The following is a 19,476-nucleotide window of genomic DNA, read 5'->3' on the forward strand; positions in this document are numbered from 1 at the left end:
GTTTATGCCGGGCGCGGTTCGCGCGTCCTGGAATCAATTCCAACGTCGCCGGGCGGAATCGCGCGGAGTATAACGTACGCACGTAGGAAATGCGAGCGGAGGGTTTAATATCGCCCGCCGAGATAGAAGCAATAAATGCTTGTCGAGTAAATCAGGATGAAGCGCCATCGAGGAGCGCGTAATGGTCGCATTAAGTGAATAACTCACGGTTGCAGTGTCAGACCCGAGGGGGTTGAGGGGGAGGGGGAGGGAAAGGGCGACGGCGGCGCGAGGTGGGCGTCGGACTGTTAGGAACTGTTAGGGGTGATAGCGGTGCCATCAAACAACTTTACGGCGTTAAGTGCTCGCCCGGCACCGGCTGCTGACGCATTACCAACCTAATTTCTGCCAAATACCGACGCGCAGGCGGCGCAGTGAAACGTGTGCATTAGCGCGCCGTTGACGGATGGAGGATCCGTTTGATCTTCCGACGGAGTGCGGCGCGCGGCTTAATGGCGACCGATTATTTTCGGTCAGACCGCGCGTTAGGGACGGCGTCTCGCCCTCTTTCTTGGCCGCTCTCTTTTCTCCCCTTTACCGCCGCATGTCGACTTTTGCGTACGTACATCGTTTATACGAGCCGTTAAAGACGCATTACGTTTATCGTTGCAAGTACGAGATAAAAATGGCCTGTTTATGACACACTTTTATTTTTCCCCGACTGATTTTTTTAGTAATTCGTCCGTCGTGCCCTCCACGGGATACATCCACGAAAGTTACGTCTTTGATGAGCTATAATATAATTTTTCCTCGAAGCTCCGGTTCTAAAAGATTTTATGCGCGCCTGAAGAAAATAAAAAAAATGCGGTTTAAACGAGGGGCGGAAGTGTTTTCTACGGATCGCCGATAATTCGCGTCGTCAAGCGATGACGGTAAATCCTTCCGTCCTAGATACGTAGCACGCATTTTCTCCTCGAATTAGTGACACGGAAAACATGGTGGTTCGACAGCCGCGCCGAGAGATCGCGATATAGCTGGAAAACAAGCGTAAGAGCGCGGGAATCGGAGAATATATTTATAGCCGCCTCGAGCTATTAAGATAATTTATCGGGGCCATTACCGAACAAACGAGAGCATTAATCTATTCTAGCTTCATAAAGAGAACTTCGTCGACGATTTTGTAGCCCGCGCGCCAAACGAGCACTTCGGAGTAAATTGATGGATCCCCCTGACCTGGCGGCTGAGGACCCACTGTAAATTGCTCGTAAATTTTTATTTATTCCGCCGCAAATAAAACCTTGAGAGGGAAAAAGAGAGAAAGGGCGACCGCTCGCCTCGATGCCTCTTCTTTTTCTTCTCCGCCGCGTTGCACCGCGCCGCGCCGATGTCGTCATTCGCCGACTCCTAATAGCGCCGGTGATTTTCGACGATCGTAATTTTTAATCGGCACCTACTCGCCGGTATCTCGATTTCACGGGTTCCCGATATTTATAATTTTTTTCTCCAGGCGCCTGCTTATCCGGGTAAAGATATACATTCATTACTACGAGATTAAATATTTTTTTTCTTTCTTTTTTTAATTATTCTCCCGTGACACTTTGATCGAACTAAAATAGATATTTCGTTATTAAATATATATTATAACGCTATAAAAATATCCGTATTATTTCCACCGCAAGAGACGTAAGGGTATAACACAAGCGTTCTTAGCGAGGCAAAGTGTCGAATGGTCCTCGACACGTCCGATCGCTTTTCTCGGGCACAGAGCGAATCGATAACTCGTATCATCCCCCTTGCAATAAGCGACGTACGCGCGGTGCTCCTCTGAGGCGGCGAGAACGGTCGCCGACGCCGGAAAGGATCGCGTTGAATCCCGGTGGCGTGACGGGCCGCCTACTCGCGGTCGGGCCCGCATTGATCAAAGCGGCAATTACTGTCATCGTAATATTACTCGGGACGTTACTCACGACCGGACCAGGACGTAGGGACCGCATCACCTCCGCCCTAAACGCCTGCGCGCCGTGCAAGCCGCGGCGCGGTTGTGGCCCGCGTAATAATTTCCCGGAATCGTGTTTGATGTGGCGGGGCGTTATTAGTTTTCCGTGGAAGCGTCGGCAATTTTTCACGTCGCTCGCTCTCTGACCGGCCGGCCGTGCGGCTATGATTTGTCGGTTTTACACCCGCGCGTTGACGGACGGTCGGTCGGTTGGACGGAGGATCGTTACGAAGGAAACCGGATAAAGGAAAGAGCGTACGTTCTCGGGGTGTTTTCGTAGCGACGGTCGATTGTTTCTACTGGATTTTTTTTTTCCCCCCCGTCCCTTTATTTTTTCCATTCTCGATTCCACCTGACATGTTGGAGGTGTCAACCGGTGTTAAACATTTACACATTGACTTCCCTGTCAACACTCCTCGTGATTTTCTTGAAGAACAAGCGTGAAATCAGATAGGGTAAGACGGTAGCTGGCGGCGAACATGAGAGCCGTTGACACGAGGCGATAAATTCGATGCACTCTCGGACCGAGGGAGCGGGCTGGAGTCGAGCGACCGGTCAATAAATGTCAGAAAATGGAGAAAGGGGACCTCGGTTACGGTGCGGTTTTCTGAAATTCTTAGTGGGTTAAGGCTGAAAGCTGCGTCTAATAATGACTCGGTCGCTCGGGGGTCAAACACATAAAAACAGGGCGAAGATTTATGACGCACCGCAAGCCTCGCTCAGCGTGATGCTGGATAACCCATACTGCGAACTAGGCTGGATATAATGGGAACGTCAAGCCCGAGGACTACGGAGCGTTTACGGCAGTTAGTGCTGCAAAACGAGCAGTCGTGCCGCCGGTCCGGCATTTGAGATGACGACCAACAGGTACGAATTGATTTTTGCCGATCATTGCTCGACACATCGTCTATCAAACGAGAGGAACTATTTCAAGCTTTGCATAGCCAACGAGAAAGATTCATTATTTCCTTATTTCTTTGGGCCCTACTCTATAATACGACACACACCGTCCATCATTGAAGCCTGAATGCACCGTCCTTCGCTTTTGCACACGCGTCCTTGTTTAAAGTATCCTTAAAAACCGTCGAGGACAAACTACTTTCGAAAACGACGCCTCTACGCGTCACAATTCATTGATCAGAATACGATACTTCCGTTGCCAACAAATTTTTATTTATTTTTTTTTTTTTCCTTTTTTTTTCCGTGGAGCACGCATTCGGATGGCGAGTTCTCGCGGCCTTCGGCGGAATCTCCCGTTGTTTGGGTCTTGGATACCTGGCCCGCGAGAATGTGTGGGAGGTCTTTATTCGTCATCGAGAGGAGGGATAAGAGCAAGGCGGAGGACTCGCAGAAGAGGCAAGATCTCTCGTGTGTACTCACGGGGTATCCTCGAGCGGATGCGCGGGGGTGCTATTCGTCTAAAGCCAAGGGAGACGGAGCAAGAGAGAAAGAGAGAGCTTCCATCTATTTTCGCCTCCCTGTTCCAAGCAGAAACGAGATGATTTATGCGGAGCGGGTGCCGCGGCTCCGCGCCGCGGGAGAATTCTCGCTTTCAGCTTCGCACCCAGCCGTGTCGTCGGGGTGGCGGAGTGTGCCATTGCCTTTTCTTTCTCTCTTTCTCTCTCTTTCTCTCCTTTTCCTTTACCAACATCGGCGCGAGGACCGCGATGCATCTTTCTCGGATGACGTGCAACTACCGGCCGTCATTCTTTCAAATTTTTTTTTTTTTTTTTTTCTCTTTCCTGGTCCTTTGCCGAACGTTTCCGCGGGAGGGCAAGCTAATCATAGAGCGACCACAAGAGAACAGGCTGAGTTATGTGCGTTTCGAATAAACCGTGGACCTGGGGTAGGCAACTCGCCCGCAATTTGTTAGAAGCAAACCCACGAAATCAAGTTACGACGTACCGTTCACGGATTACACGGAAAAATCGGAGTTTACTTTTGATGGGACGGCTGCAAATGTATTTTATTCTTCGGCACACGTTGTAAAAATATCTTTTTAGTTGCAGAGGCGTCACGAATAAAGATTTGTTTAATTTATATTTCTAACGTGTTAAATGTAAAAACTCGAATTATCTAGAATTGTTAATATTATAATAGAGCAGTGATATAAGTCGCCTTAATTTAATAACATTTAATAATGTCACGTCGCGTAAAATTACGTCGTTTTCACGTATAAATATATCTCCTCGACGAATGTAAACGCTTGCAATAGCAACGGAAAACTTAGTCGCGTAAAAAGAAAAAAAAATCTCGCGTAAAGATTTACAGTTTATCATAGAATATCTCTAACTTCGTTTAAGCACTTCGCATATATTATAAAAGAAATGCCGACAGCCGTTTATTAATGGCATAAATAAATTTTATAAGCTATACTTTTGCACCCTGATCTATTGATGATACATATTTTATTTGTTCGACATTTTAGAATAACTAGAAGAAACTTCAAGAGACCCCAATACTATGAAAAAAAAATGTTGCGACTCACCAATCTGCTTCAGCGGAGTAGTAGAGTTCTGCCGGTGACTGTAACATAAAAAGAAAAAAATTATTGTAGACATATACATTAGTTAATAAAATTAATAAAAAAAGATTTTATTTTTTTAATTTATACTTACTTAAAAGTTGCTCCGCCGATGCAGGATGCATATCCGAGGCCTGCTCCTCCTCTCAGATGGGACGTGCCGAGTCCTCCTTCCGCGCACGAGTCACTCGCGAACACCCCGACCGTGATTTTATCGCGAAAATTACTCAAGGATCCACTTTCGCGCGTTCCATGCTCGGCACTCGCGTTTAGTAGAAAGTCGTATGTCCAAAAATTCCGCCCGAACATTTTACGGAACTCCCGAGACGGCCGACGAACCGACTGCGGTTCGTATGATTCTTAATGTCGGCGGTGACGACACTCGTTGACGACAGTCAATGCGGATGCAACTGCGTCGATCTGTAACAGAAAGAGATATCAAGTGGTTAATCGTGGTTATCGTGCCGGAAGGGTTTTCGTTAAACGGAAGTGCGAATTACTTTTGGTACGGAGACACGTGCTTGCTCCGCAGTGTGTAGGACGTGTGTGCTCGCGCGACCGCTGGAGAAGGACAAAGCGAGAGTGGGAGTGGTGGGGGAATATACCTAGCGCGCGGCACGTAAGCTCGCGCTCGCTCGCACCCCGTCCCCCCGCCTCACCCCACCTCCCCCCGCGCCTATCTATTCGTTACTCTCGTTCGATTTAATTGTAATATTTAATTCGTATGTCCAGACAAAGACGGCACTTCCACCTTTCGATCTCGAAAATCGCGAAGACCGTCTTTGCCTGGATATATTAATTAAATATTAAAATTAAATCGAACCTATAAAATCGCCGACTTGACAGTCGACGTTGACTCTCGATTTTTAATAATTTATGCGTAACGCACCAATTTTTTATAGAGAGGATAAGAATCGAACGAAAAGTTTTGTTTTTATTAGATTTATAAAAATAGATCGTAATCTCAGATGGCGATGATTGTTCAAAGGCCGTGGACTTTGACGTTATTAGTTTCTTTAGAAGGTTACGGGAAAAGGTATATTCTCGGGGGATGCGCTTACTTTGCAATATACTCACGAAATTGAATAAACTAAGCAATTCAGCATCCATCATCTCGCTTCAAAGTTACCCGTGAGAGCCTAGGATCAATGGCTTTTGGCGAATGGAAATGAGTTCATAGGGTAAAGGACGTAAAAAAAAAAAAAAGTGGCACGTATCCGAAATTAAAATTAATTTCGGTCCGCTTGGTATCAGTAAATTCGTGATTTAGCATAAATAATAGAACATCTCCAGTGTAATCAATTAAGATAAATATCTGCGATGCAAAATAGATTGATAAAAATTCATAAGAATCCGGCGAGCGTGTAATAAATTATCGCGGGCTAATGGAAAAATACCATTATTTATGCAAATCGATATTAAAGTTTGATCGTGAAAAATGCGGGATGTGCGTAAAAGAGATTTGACGCGCTGTATATCAATCTCTGCCTTCAGTCGTGCCTATAATTAATTTCGCCAAGCGCGACGACAAATATTTCGAATCGATTATCGCCGTGAATTATTTGCGCGGCATACATCACATTTTTAATCTCTCGTTAAATTGCAAGAATTGAACCTTGCACGCATCAATTATTAATATGACATATCGAGAGTCACGATTTTCGAATGCAGCGTTAATAATTAAACTGACAAGGAGAACGATCGCGGTTGTAATTAAAATGACGCGTTTAATAGAGAAAAGAAACAAGACCCGCTGATTACGAGGAGTAAAAATTTATATCGCGTATACGATATTTTAACGAATGGGCTTCTTTTTTATTCTCTCTCGCGTGCACACATGTGTGCAGCCGCCGAGTTCCATTTCCCCGTCCCCCTCTCTTTCCTCCCCCCCCCTCCCGATATAATACACAAATAAACCTTTCACGACGATAATTTACTATTGCGGCAGGTGTTGGGCGATTATAGGGTAGCATGCGATTGCGCTGAATCGAGCGTCAATTAAGACATGTAAATAAAGTACACGGCGTGCGTGATTCTGTGATTGCATGCTCAATGCTACGTATATGTATATAATTGCACGTTGTAATTATAATACAATTATAGTATGAATTATACGCGTAAGTGCGATGTTAATAATTCATTCGACGTGTCGGGCCGGAGCGGTGTTGTGAGATATTAGGCTCCGTGAAAGATGATAGAAAGCAAGCGATTAACTTTTTCGTGGGACACTTATCACGGGCAGGCTCGCGTAGGAGACTCGGACCGAGGGCCGCGCGCGGGGTGACGAAGGGGGTCGCGCAGGGCACCGCTTATTTACTCAGGCCGCAAGTTGATGTATGGCCCGCTGCTGGACGTTGTCGGTGCCTTTCATTCGGGCCGCCTCTCTCGCAGAGACAAGAGATAACCTCGCCTCTGATCAACGACTCTCCGCCACTCTCTAAAGGCCCCAACGCTACACGATCCAAGCGCGAGGTCGGCATGAATCTCTGGCCATTCATGGCGGCGTGACATTCGGGGCTGCGACCACGTAACTAAACACGAGCGCGGGCGCAACATGGATTATTCGTGTTGCCCGAAACACCCTACGCTAGATTAAAAAGAGGAGTCTCAGTTGCACGCTAGCTCCGCGATTATTTTCGTAATCTGTACCTGCAAAATCCGTGACTTTACATACGTACGCAAACGCGCGATAGCATCTCCAGTAATGGAGAATATTACCCGCGTTGCCAATAGAAGAATTAATAATATACGACGCTGTTAGCTAAAAAAAAAAAAACCTTACGACTGATAATCGTATTTCAGTTGAGACTGTTTTACGCGCGATGAAGCGAGAAGAGATACGTTTACATTTGATCTCAATGGGCATTCGCGTGTGTAAAAACGGCAGGTCAGAGTTCGAGATCGCGTTTTTTGGATCCGCCCCTAGTAAACGTTCCGTGGTGTTGATCGTGTAACAAACGTGATACAAAGGTGTACACGTGAATTAAATGAAGCTTACCGAACGATGAAACGAGCGTACAGGAGTTTATTGTTGGACCTGCAATGTGCGCGCGCGCGCTTGTTAACACGTTTGCTCGCGGTAAGATTGTGCTATGAGAACGTAACGTAATATAAGACTCGCGCGAGACACGAAATTACGGCCGCGATTTTCGCGGGCGTTCCCCGCACGGTGCAGCCGGATGCGCGCGCGACACCGATTGGAATTGCATGTACATGTGTTCGGCCACGTCGTTCCCTACCGACGAATGTTTTCTCGTGCCGCGTCGTGGAATAGATATAATAAATTTAACTGCGCGCATTTATGATCATAAATGCGAATTGTTCGAACGTTTTATCGTTTCCCGCTTGAACAAAGAAAATTTACGATTCTTCCGAGAAAACTTCAACCCGCGCATTTCTCCGCTGTTAAATTTATGGCAGGAACGTCCGTTTCACAGCGACCTTTATCAAGCTCGGAAATTAGTGCGAAATATCCGTCTAATTAAGTTCGGAGGCATTAAGAGTTGCTTTAAAAGAGTTATCGTGATCCGCGCACGGCAATAAACGAGTGGTAAACGCCGCGGCCGATTCCAATCGCGCTGTTATCGATCCCCGCGTACTTACGGGCGCGTCATATAATTATTATTAATATGCGAGATTAACATGTATCTCGTCGGCTCGAATCGTACATCAAGTACGTCTCGGATACGTCCGACGGTACTTCAGCGCGTCTTGTCTCCGATCCCTTTCCCCGGGCTGGTTTTATTTTTCAATATCCCGGTCTCGCGTTCCTAACGTAATACGTCACGACGCATAAAATGCGCTCGCGGAAGCGATAACGATCGCGAATTCTTGACGTTTCTCGGCCGTACAAACTGCACCGACTCGTTCGATCCTCCCCGCTCGGCGCTAATGCCGAAGTATATATCTACGCAATTATTCACGCGTCTTTGGAGTTTCCAATCACGTACGCGATAAGACAGATATGCCATTTATCTCGCGGAACCGAATCAAGAGAAACCGAACCAAGGCCGGGGAGTAACGCAATTCTTTAAACAGCTGGCTCCAATCATTGGCAGTTGTGTCGAACTCGTTTCGCCTAAGAATAAAGATTGTCGTAAATCGATCCGATATCGCGGCCCCGCGTGTAGCATCTTGGGCGAAAATAAATAACCAGGTTCCTGAGTGCGCAATATCTTGGCGAGATTATCACCGATTTCTCCGAACGTGCAACTCGCGAAATTGCGAGCGGCAAACAAATAAAGAATCGCAAACGTCGTCGCGAGTGTGTCATCGGGCGATTAAAATTTCTCGAAAATGTGACTGCAATCAGGCCCCCGGTGATTGGTTTCGACGCAGCGGGAATGTGCTATTCGCGCGTTGAAATACAAGAGTACTTTTTCGTTGCGTTTTTTTTCGAGTTCTTTGCCGCGCTCGCCCGGCGCTCTCTCGCCAGCAAAGGCCGGCGATGTTGTCGCGCTAATTGCACGTCCAGGGCACAATTTACAGGCGCGAATCGCCGTCCGCCGTCGCTTTCCTCGCGTAAGAAAGACGAGGAGCGTGAGCGAGAAAGGGAGAGGACGGGAGGAAGAGAGATATTTCATGTTCCCGGATGACAGTATCCTCAAAACATTAATAACGTGTATCGAGCCCGACATTGTGTGCGCGCCCGCGACGAATTGTAATTTTATCGATCATAAATCAGACGCGTGATTTATAATAACGATTAATATCTCTCGTTAATTTGTGTTCTTAATTACGTCGGTGAGCGTAGAGCGCGAATTGGGCGATCAATCGCGAAATGTGTGCGCCTCGCGCGTGTATGCAAACGTTGAACGCGCGCGACTTAAAAGTCATCCAGTCGCGTCGAATTAAATAAAACTGCGATTACACGGCGACGGAGAATTTCCAGTGGCTGGACCGCTAGAACGATTAAAGAGACTGACGTGTCGTGATCGAAAAAAAAAAAAAAAAAAGAAAAAAAAGAAAAAGGAAAAATAAAAAAAAAGAAGGGCGCGTATGTGTGTTTTGTGTTGTTCGCCGGGGACGCGGGAAAGTTTACAGGCCTGCTAACCCCGAAGGGACCGTCCCTCTTCTTCTCTCCCTCCTCGACCGTACATCGATTCGTTTGTCAAGTAACTTTCGAGTCCGGGGGTGAGCCAATATTTCAGGAACAGCGGAACCAAGATTGAGGCTAGGAAGCGATGGGGAGGCTGCTGACCGCAGAGAAGATAAATTTGTTCCACAATTGAGACGGGCATGCCGCAGTAAATCTTGTCTATTAGGTATCTCTTCTTCTTCCCCGTCGCAGGTATAAAACTATAAATCGAGAGGAGAGACACCTCCGTATTGAGCCTGACCACGAGGAATCACGCGGATAGAAGAATTTTCACCTGGCATGATTCACTCGAGCCTCAACAGTTTATTGTCTTTACTGTACAGCAGCCGAAATCAATTTTATAAGCGGGAAATATTATTAATGACTTTAATGTATCTCTCTTTTTCAAGATGTGGCGTTATCAATTTGATGTAAATCATGAATTATGTTATTCAATAAAAAAATGTTGGAGAAAAATTTCTTTTATTATCCCGTATTTCTTTCTTTTTTTTTTATTTTTTTTTTATTTTTTTTTAAGTAATTTAAAACTCAAAAAAAGTATTCACTGAATTTTAAATAACCCTGTCTGTTATCTCGTAAACATGCTGTTGATTCGAAATGGAGAAAAGTAATTTGAGAGAATTAGAAACGTTCGATACTTTAGCTCACAGAACGAGTGTATAGATGTCCAACAATGAAAAGGAAATATTACGGAAATAAATTTTGACTTTTATACGTGCAATTTTGACGTCGAGTGAATCATTGTCAAAATAGATGGTTTGTAATATGGTTTTTAGACATTGTACGTAAAAACCAGAAAAGAGAAATGACAAAGGAAGTGACCTGCCGGGTGTGACGGAAGGATATCGCACATTTAAAATATTTAGACGCACTGACAAAAGAAAAATAGGAAAGCGGAAAATTTTATGCCGGCAATAAATACAGTTTAAGAGTGCTTGCTCTTTTCGAAACTGAGATGCGTAATAGTCCACGCGGTAAGACTTAAATTTTCGTGGATTTGAAAAACAAGAGTGCTCTTTGTCTTCGAATTTCTCTTTGGGAGACAAAGTCATCTTTCAATTTATGTCGATATTTTACTACGTCCGTTCGTTTACGTGCATTAGGTCCGGTGTTGGCAAGTAAGAACCGCGACGGCCGACGACAAACCGACGCGATCTTCACCGCGCGTGATAAATCGACTACGAAGCGGCGATTTAGCTAGCGAGCCATCCGGAATCTTGGCCGAGTGAGCACGTACCTAATGGAGTCGTTGTTCGGTCGACGGGCGTCCAGAAACACGGGGCGGCGTGCACGCGTAACCCGGCCGTTAATACGTCCGATACCTTGACCGCGTAATCTTTCGCAGGGGCAGGAGGTAATTAGCAGTAACGGACGGTTACGTCCGATATACGAACAATGGAACATCGGCGATGCGATGGGAATAGGAAGAGGGCGATGGCTGAGCGAGTATGATAAATGAACGGCGCCTGACAAGCGGCCATCGTTGCCCGATGATGGATGGCCGGCGGTCCCGCTCCCTAATTATTTCATACTTTGCAATCAGAACGATAATCCATCCGCGGTACCTGCAGCCTGTCACGGATAAATCATCGGTTATCATTCCTGAGTCACAACACGTGTGCGTATGCTCGCGCGAGCGCGAAGGGCTACGGCCGAGCGGGAGGAAAAGAGGAAAGCCTGCTCCGCTGCCTCGTGCACTCTGTCAAGCTCGCCTCGTCCATAAAAAATAAAACTTTATCGCCTCGGAAATGGAATCCGCTTTCGCAAGCAATTTTGCAAATTTCCTTCATGAACTAATTTTTACCAAGCTGAGAGCTATTAAAAATCCCTTTCATCTTTTTATTTTTTATTTTTCTGCATGCGCTACTTTTTCCGGATCGCGAAGAAAAGATTGAAATCTTTCGACTATCCTCGGCGCGGATTTATCTGGCGCGCGTGCAGAATTAATATTAAGCACCTTCCGCGGAGCAAGAAAAAGAGAGAGAGAGAGAACAAAAAAAAATTAAGCAGTACAGTATTTTTAAATCTTCAGTTTTCTTTTTTCCCTCATAAATAAACGTGTCTATTAGTTTAATACAATATTATTCGATTATTACGTGACGTTGACTGATTTTATTCCGCGAATATTTGAACGTTGTGATATAATTACGTATATATCAATCACGCAGGACTGTACTAAAACACGTGTGACACGGCAAGTGTTTAGAAATGACTGGCCAGTCGGCATCAGTGCCAAGCATCGCCGTTCCGTTTTAGAGACAAGAATTATCCAGCGCAACGCTTTCACCATCTTTCACGACCAAGTCGTTAAATTCTAGACATGTTTGCACATAATAATCGTTAAATTCTGTAAATCTTGAAAGTATTTTCAGCGGCAATAATCGCTTGACAAGATATAACTTGAGAAAAAGAGTTTGCAGCGTAATTATTAACTTTCAGATAAAACACGTTAAACAAGGTGTAATAAACTACGGCTTATTAGCATAAAAAAAAGCGGAACAGTTCACCTGGTGCGTAAAAAAAAAAAAAGAGGGGAATGAATTACATCGACTTGTATCGCTCTATAATTCGAACGTATTGTTTCCTTTGGGAATGCTGAATTCTTAATGCGGCATGTTTCATACGAATTGTATGGTTGCAATGATAAACTCGTCTTTGCGACGCCCTCCTATAATATGCAGACGTCTCGTAATGACAAAAAATCTGCGGTATCGCGGTTGAAATCAGCGTTTGCATGATTAGTGGGGCCCGTCGAAGCCGACGTTTAAGCGGTATTAATAATTCAAGATCCGAACCTTCGTAAGACATTTATTATCCCTGGATGTAAATAAAAGAAAATCGTAGCGTGCGATTGTCTTGCTACGATAATATAGCGGAGACCTTGTCATTTTTGCAGAGCAATTACTGATCTTACATACAATTCATGTAATTCGTTTTAAGCACTCGCGGTCTCATCGTACGTACAATTAATCTAGGCTAGAATTATTTAATTAAATTTCTAGTATACTCGAAACACGAGCTAATATCGCCGACTACTTCGTAGAATTGTTCTCTCAGTGACTTATTTTTTTTTTTTTTCTTTTTCCTTTTTTATAATGCGGTTGATTGTGGATTTCCGACCCTTCGCTCGGCAAGCAGCCGCGCGACGCGTAGTTTACATTAGTTTCGTCGTAAAGGCTTCTCTTCTCATTTTCTAATGGCACCGATGCCAGGGGCGATTCAACGTCGAGCCAATAATTTGAAGAATATTCCAGCTAAAGCGCCGCCATGCAAACAATTGGGCCCGGCGTGTCTAATTGCCGCGGAGATGATTTTCAAACCGGCCGTCATCCCGTGCCTAATAAATGGATACAGCGGATCCCTTAAGTAGTATAAGACCCCGGCCATTATTTTCGACGAACGCCAAAGGTTACAAAGGGCTGTCTAATTTACCTTCTGGCGGCGCCGGCGCATCGTGTCGGCCGCCACTCTCGTCACGTACGCCCGATGACCTGCGTGATCTTGATAATCAACCACCAACAAATTTTCGACGTTGGTAGCCCCCGTAAAATACAAACGAGGGGGAACCTCGTAATATCGATCAAAGGTTTCGCGCAAACAGGAAAATTAGACATAATGAAGATACTCCGTTTCGCCCGTCTGTAATTTTCTCGCTTTCATTAAACGCGTAATTGTTCTCTGAAATATATTAATGACCAGTGATCGCGCCGTAATCGAAAGTCCCTTAATCTCTTAATCCGTCAAATGAAATATATTCATGGATTTTTGAACGGCGGCAAAATCACTGTGCAGATTGCAAAGATCCCACGAGGGCGAGCGCGTTACGCGCGCCAAAGGGACGCACAGACGAGCAAGGGAGGGGACGGGTGTGGTGGATTCGAGACAGGAAACGCCGTTACCCGGGCGGCTCTTTGATGTCGGATGTTTACTTTATGGCCGCTGCATGATTGTGACAGCGTCGGGCTGTACCGAAGGGCCCGTGACGTCATAAATGAGGTGGTCCCTCCTCTCCCGTTCACGGAGAGACCCTAGCCCAACTTGACCCCCTACCCATGTCTGCTTTCCACTTCATCACGTAACCCACAAACGCCTGCAATCTCTCGACTATGCAACCCCTCGCGGACAGCCAGTGTCGTGTTATAAACGCTTGGTACCTCTCATATACACATCGGACACGGTTCTATTTGTAATGCGTTACCTGTTTTTTTTTTCTTTTTTTTTTTTAAATGTGTACACTTTTCAAAAGGCGGCGCGCGATACGCGAATTTATACGACACGATTTGCATATGAATAATTATCGTTAAAATGATATAGCGATGATATATTTCTCGTAAGAAGGTATGAGGGGAAAATTAAAGTGCCTTTGATAAACTTAACATTCGTATACAGCACCGTAAAAAGCTACCGAGGAACTATTTCTTTCAATGGGCATTTAAAAAAACCGCTCAAACGCTACAGAGACATTAATGAACGATATAGTTGAAATGGCAGAACCGAAAGTATATAAATACATAAAAGTACAAAAGCCCGGAGACGACAGCGGGGTATCCTGATCGCTAACGCGATGCTTCAACGAAGGGGCGAGAGCTAGCCGAGGTTTACGAGCCAAGAGAGCCTTGTGACGAGGGCCACGGCTTTACGTCGTCGTGTGTCACGCATCGTTACTGCCGCAACGCCGTTATGAGACGTTTACGATAAGATATGTCGCACCTTTCGCCCCTGACAGCCCACAGATTTACCGTTGGTGGCGAGAATATAGCTTAAGGAGGACTGAACGGGGAGAAAGGGGGGGAAAATAAGAGAAGGAGAACGGTTAGAGGGGTGTTGCGCCGTGGTCGTAATGGCGGTGTCTGAAAGGCGTCTTCTACCCGACTGTCCGAGAGGAACAATATTATACGCTTAATAACTCCGACCGTTTCGTGAGACTTGCCAGGATTAAGTCGAACGACCGAGTTGCGCAACGAAGGCGAACCGCGACGATGTCCGCCGCTAAGTTTAGGCGCGACTAGCGTGAGGACTTGCGAGATTAATCTCCATCGGGCAATTGAATTGTTCGCAACGTGGGTTAATACTTCCGTTTAATATCGATGCTTAGATAAGTCTAACATGACGGATTTATCAGCCGTACGCGTTATCGCCGATGACGGCCGCAATTTCAGATGCGAACATTGATACGCGACGAGTCACTTGAGACTCGGGCTGCGATCTAAAATTGTATATGTAAAAACGAATTTGTCGAATCACGTTAATCTTTTTTTTTCCATTTATTTTAGAAAGAGGCACGTTGAGCACCGGTCTATTTGAGTCATCCTCGGTCATGTCATCACGATACAGCGAGACAAAACGCGCACGGTGTAATTACCAAGCTGAATGGGCAATTTATGCCTGCATACATTGTAGATAAGTATCGTCTCATGTAGATAATTGCACGGAGGTCTACAAATTATATGTATAATCGTACGTCGACGACAATTTTCTCCAGTTACATTACAGTCACGAAGTTTCGACTTCAAGGAATCCTTGAATGCATGACACGGGTTTATCCTGAAGAATCTCGAGGATTGACGCGCGGAAAAGTTTGACAAATGCGATTATAATACCAGGCTTTTTAAAGCACTCATGCATATACGTGTATGTGTATGTATCACACATAATTACATTTTATATAATAATATACAGTTATTCCATCCGGCCTCTCGTCAATAAATTATTATTTGCACCTTATCCCTCCCGTCAAGTTACTCCGTCGTTTACGACACGGATTTTCTCAGGAATAAAAATCAGTAATCCGTATTTTTTTTTTTTTTTTTTTAATAATTAAACAGCAGAGGACAAAGGCACTCGATGGCTGATGGCGATTTCAACAGAGGGGCAAAGCAGACCGAATGGTGCTGCTTGTTTAGGACGGTGTATTAACTTCAGCTTCCGCGGCGTACTCGCCAAGCGATTGCCGGGTGTCCCCTACTCTTACCGAAAACGCTAATGGGGAACGTATACAGATTGGGAAGGCACTTAGCGGACTTAGCGCCCGCGGCTACTTTATTTACGCCGTTCAACGCACACGTCGACCGCGATGGCAACGACAAGCCTATGTATACAGTAGCACTCGATGCTAACCGACTGTACAAACACCGTCCGCATAGCTCGTGTTTGTGGACGGTCCCGCTGCTCTTCGCGATTGCGGTTGCTCCCCGCTAAACTGACGTCATGATGCTCATGTCAGTCGGAACGTCGGTGCTACTGTACGGTCTGTTTGCAGAAACAACTTTAACCGTTTGACACTTTCGGAAGGATCCCCCCCTCGATTGGTTGGCACGTACGCCGAACAAATATCCTTTTAGTGTAGTAACGACGCTCAATTTGATCATTTCGGAATCCCCGGAATTCCTACCCGCCACCTTGGGAGAAACGAAATTATTCGAGAAAGAGCTCTTCGTCGAGATTCATTCGAAATACGAGATGAAGTATAAAGAGAGGTTTGTGGAAATTTTCCGGCGAATGTTAAAGGTGCGAGAAATTAGTATGAAAGTAAATTAAATATAATATTTAATATTCTACCGCAAGATTGCAGACTCAATATTCTCGCGTCGGCTTTAACCGGACTAGATAAAAAAAAAAAAAAAAAAAAGGATCGTCAAATTTTATATGCAAATCTCTAATTCTTTGTCAAGGTGCCATACTTGGCCAATATTTCACGCTGTATGTGGTTGTTATCGTAACGTTATCATATTTATGCCGAGTTCTCGATACTGAAAGGATACTGCAGTTGTGTATCACAGCAACTCTATAAATACATCGGCTTGACAGTTTACGACAACGCGGAAGCCATTAAGCGATGACTTGTAAGACGATGCTGCAACTCTTCTTGAAATACTTCGAAAATACATGTCGATCGATAATATTGACGTCTACTTGATTGCTAATAAATTCTCGAGCATGCTTGGAGTATTATATGGCATTATCACTTCACGCGTCACGATTTTTGACACTTGTTTTATACATTTATAAAATATCAAACTTAAAGATGAGATTAGATTAAAACAAAATTTAAAAAAAAAATTATTTTAATGCAATACGATGACTTCCTTTAAATCTAAGATCTAAGGGATATTAATTGTTTTTTTTTCTTTTCTTAATTGCATGAATATAAATTAAGTTAATAATTTCGATGAATAAAAGTGAATATTCGTGACATAAATGTCGTAAAAATTCAGTATCGCACCAAGTTGTATTTATACTCAGAGCTGTAAACATGCACCGAAATAATTTGTGCATCGCGATTGCGAGATTTATGGCGCAATTAAATGAACTATAATCCTAGTACACGCGACTAATACATATATAACCTGCGTCACGCAACCATCCTATAGTTGAAACATTTATCCGTTTAATTTGCGGGTTACCAGTTTTACAAGGTTACCGCACCTATTCGAGTAAGACTGAACAAGTAGAATTTTAGTTTTGCAATCGATGCATACGTGAACATCTCTGATACATTTAAATGTAGATTAAAAAAAAATGTGCAGACGCAAAATTTAAAACTTTATCGGGAAAGACGTGGCTAAAAATTGGAGGAACATTACTCGAACGATCTTGATATAAAGAATATAATAATTAAAAAACGACTGAAAGATAAATTAGCCGCGACCACATGACTTAAGAAATAGCGTAGGCATACTGTATAATAATAAAAAAAAATTTTTTTATATAAAAAAAAAAACGCAGTCGTGATCCATCTTACCGCGAGAGAATTAACAAGATCGACGGCTAAGCCTTTTAAAGGATATCTTTATCGCCGCGCGTATTATTGCCGTATCTTCGGAACGTTACACGAATTGATGTGCATCAAAACGAGGTACCGAGTCTCGGCGCGCGTCGCGAGAACACGATAAGCACGTCTGGTCGGTTGTTTACGAGAATGCGGGAACCGTGTAACGGCGGAGACCGCGTAAGGCAACGGCCGGGTAGCTCGGCCCGAAACACCCCTGGAAACACTCCCCCTGATGGCTATAAAACTTCCGGAAAACCATGCGCGCCTGTCCGCCCGCTGTCACATACGCTCTTTCCCGCTTACCGGGAGTTACGAGGCTGTAATTTCAAAGAGAGAGAAAAAGAGAGAGAGAGAGGCGCCTCTCTCACCCTCTTCGCTTTATCTCTTCCTCCCCTGCCTTTCCCCGCGGATTCGCCGTCGTCGACCCCTTTGTGCTACGCTGTAATCCCTCTGCCGCACTAGCACCGACGTACAGGTCTGGTCTGGTCGTCTCCTGTCCCACGATGGAAACACCGTCGGCGACAAAGTTGAAGTTACGAGCGCGGTGAACTCACAAAAGCTTTTTACAAAACTGTTAGCCGGTTCCGGTGTGAGGCGGGGACCCGAATGATTTGCGGTCGCGAGGGCTCGCTATTCGAATGCCTCGCGCCTCGTGCCGCCTGCTATCCTCCAAAGAATAATATCTCGTGATCCCGACGTCGTCTCGATAGTTTTCGATAGGGACACATTGAGAGACCTTATTTGAGAGAGCAACTTAGTATTCCGTGGCGATACCTGCGCGCCGATATTAGGTGTACCGAATAAAACGTATAAAAGAAAGGACATATGTGAGGGTATGAAGGAAGCTTCGAGCACGACGCGTAAATGTTACGCGGCATGTCGTAAAATGCATTTAACGCTTATTATTAATCGCGAGATAAATTATAATCAAGCGCCGGACGAAACTCTTATCAATACGTGCAACTTTCTACGAGGATATTATAACGTTACTGCCTGTCGTAAAAATTTCCACTAACCGCGGAACACTCATATCTATATTTTCAAGACGCACCCTCCGCGTTTTACAGCATCGACGAAAAAAAAAAGAAAAAAAAAAAAAAACCCTGCGACGGAATGTAAGGTGCGTTTTTTGTTGCGAAACGATATAAATATTTTTGACGCCGGAAAGACGAAGGGAAAAAAAAAAAAAAAAAAAAAAAAGAATAGACGCGCGTAAGTGGCGCGTTTTTCCTCAACCTGTGACGAAATGGTCAGGCGGGCGCACCTGCGTGCCGGCGAAACGTCGCCGAGGCGGGAAATTCGCGTTGGACATCCGGAAACGAGGCCTGTCTAAACAGAACGTTCCCGGCGACAAAGGCAACGAGACGCGCGCAGTTTGCACATAATGACTCGGGGACGCGGGACACACGGGGCGCGAACAGCTGCCCGTCACGTAGCGCAAGGTAGAGAAAAGGCCGAGGGAGCGTGCACCGACGTTGTCGCGCGGATGAATGCGGCGCTACCGTGGATAGGCACAAGTCCCTGACGAATAGAGTTAATGTCGAAAGTGTCAACATGAAATATTTGAGTGGCGAATAGGGCGAACAGGCGTGACTTTGTCCCAGCCAGCGTATACATATATCAGCGTTTCTTTCTTTCTTTTTCTCTCTTTCTCTTTATTTCTTTCGCCCGAAAAAAGATTTTTAAATTTATCTGCGAAAATCTTTTTTTTTAAAAAAAAGCAACGATTTTGATTATTAATTAAAACAGTTCCCATTTATTTCAGAACAACGTTGATAAAGGCTAATTTAAAAATGAAATGTATCTATGAATAAAACAGCATTTGCTTCGCAAACACGTGACAAAAAAATGCGCTTCGGGAATGGAAACCGAAGACGAATCCAGGCGGTGAAACGCCGTACTGCGTTTACCGCATCGTCGACATCGATCAATCAATATACCCGGTAGTGGCTGCCCACGTGATACGGCAAGGGGGATCGGGATAGATATTGGATTGCAAGATGAAAGCTGCTCGTTAAATTAGTTTCTAATCTGTCTGATCTCTGAAAGCGCCGAGTCCCGGGCTTCATTCTCGTGCGTCTAATCATTAATCTCTGCCAGCAGATGTG

The 19,476-nt window shown here is 44.9% G+C and overlaps 1 long non-coding RNA gene across 2 annotated transcripts in view; it reads right to left on the reverse strand.

Moving 5' to 3' along the window:
• Positions 1 to 19,476, reverse strand: part of LOC139108285 (uncharacterized) — a 152,310-nt gene that overhangs the window by 108,884 nt on the left and 23,950 nt on the right. For both annotated transcript variants that reach the window (XR_011546636.1, XR_011546635.1), the window contains exons 3-4: positions 4,594 to 4,919; positions 4,464 to 4,501 (exon numbers count right to left, since the gene is read on the reverse strand). This is a non-coding gene — a long non-coding RNA (uncharacterized lncRNA). The remainder of the gene's footprint in view (positions 1 to 4,463; positions 4,502 to 4,593; positions 4,920 to 19,476) is intronic.

Source organism: Cardiocondyla obscurior, linkage group LG14 (assembly GCF_019399895.1).
Source record: "Cardiocondyla obscurior isolate alpha-2009 linkage group LG14, Cobs3.1, whole genome shotgun sequence".
Taxonomy (NCBI): domain Eukaryota; kingdom Metazoa; phylum Arthropoda; class Insecta; order Hymenoptera; family Formicidae; genus Cardiocondyla; species Cardiocondyla obscurior.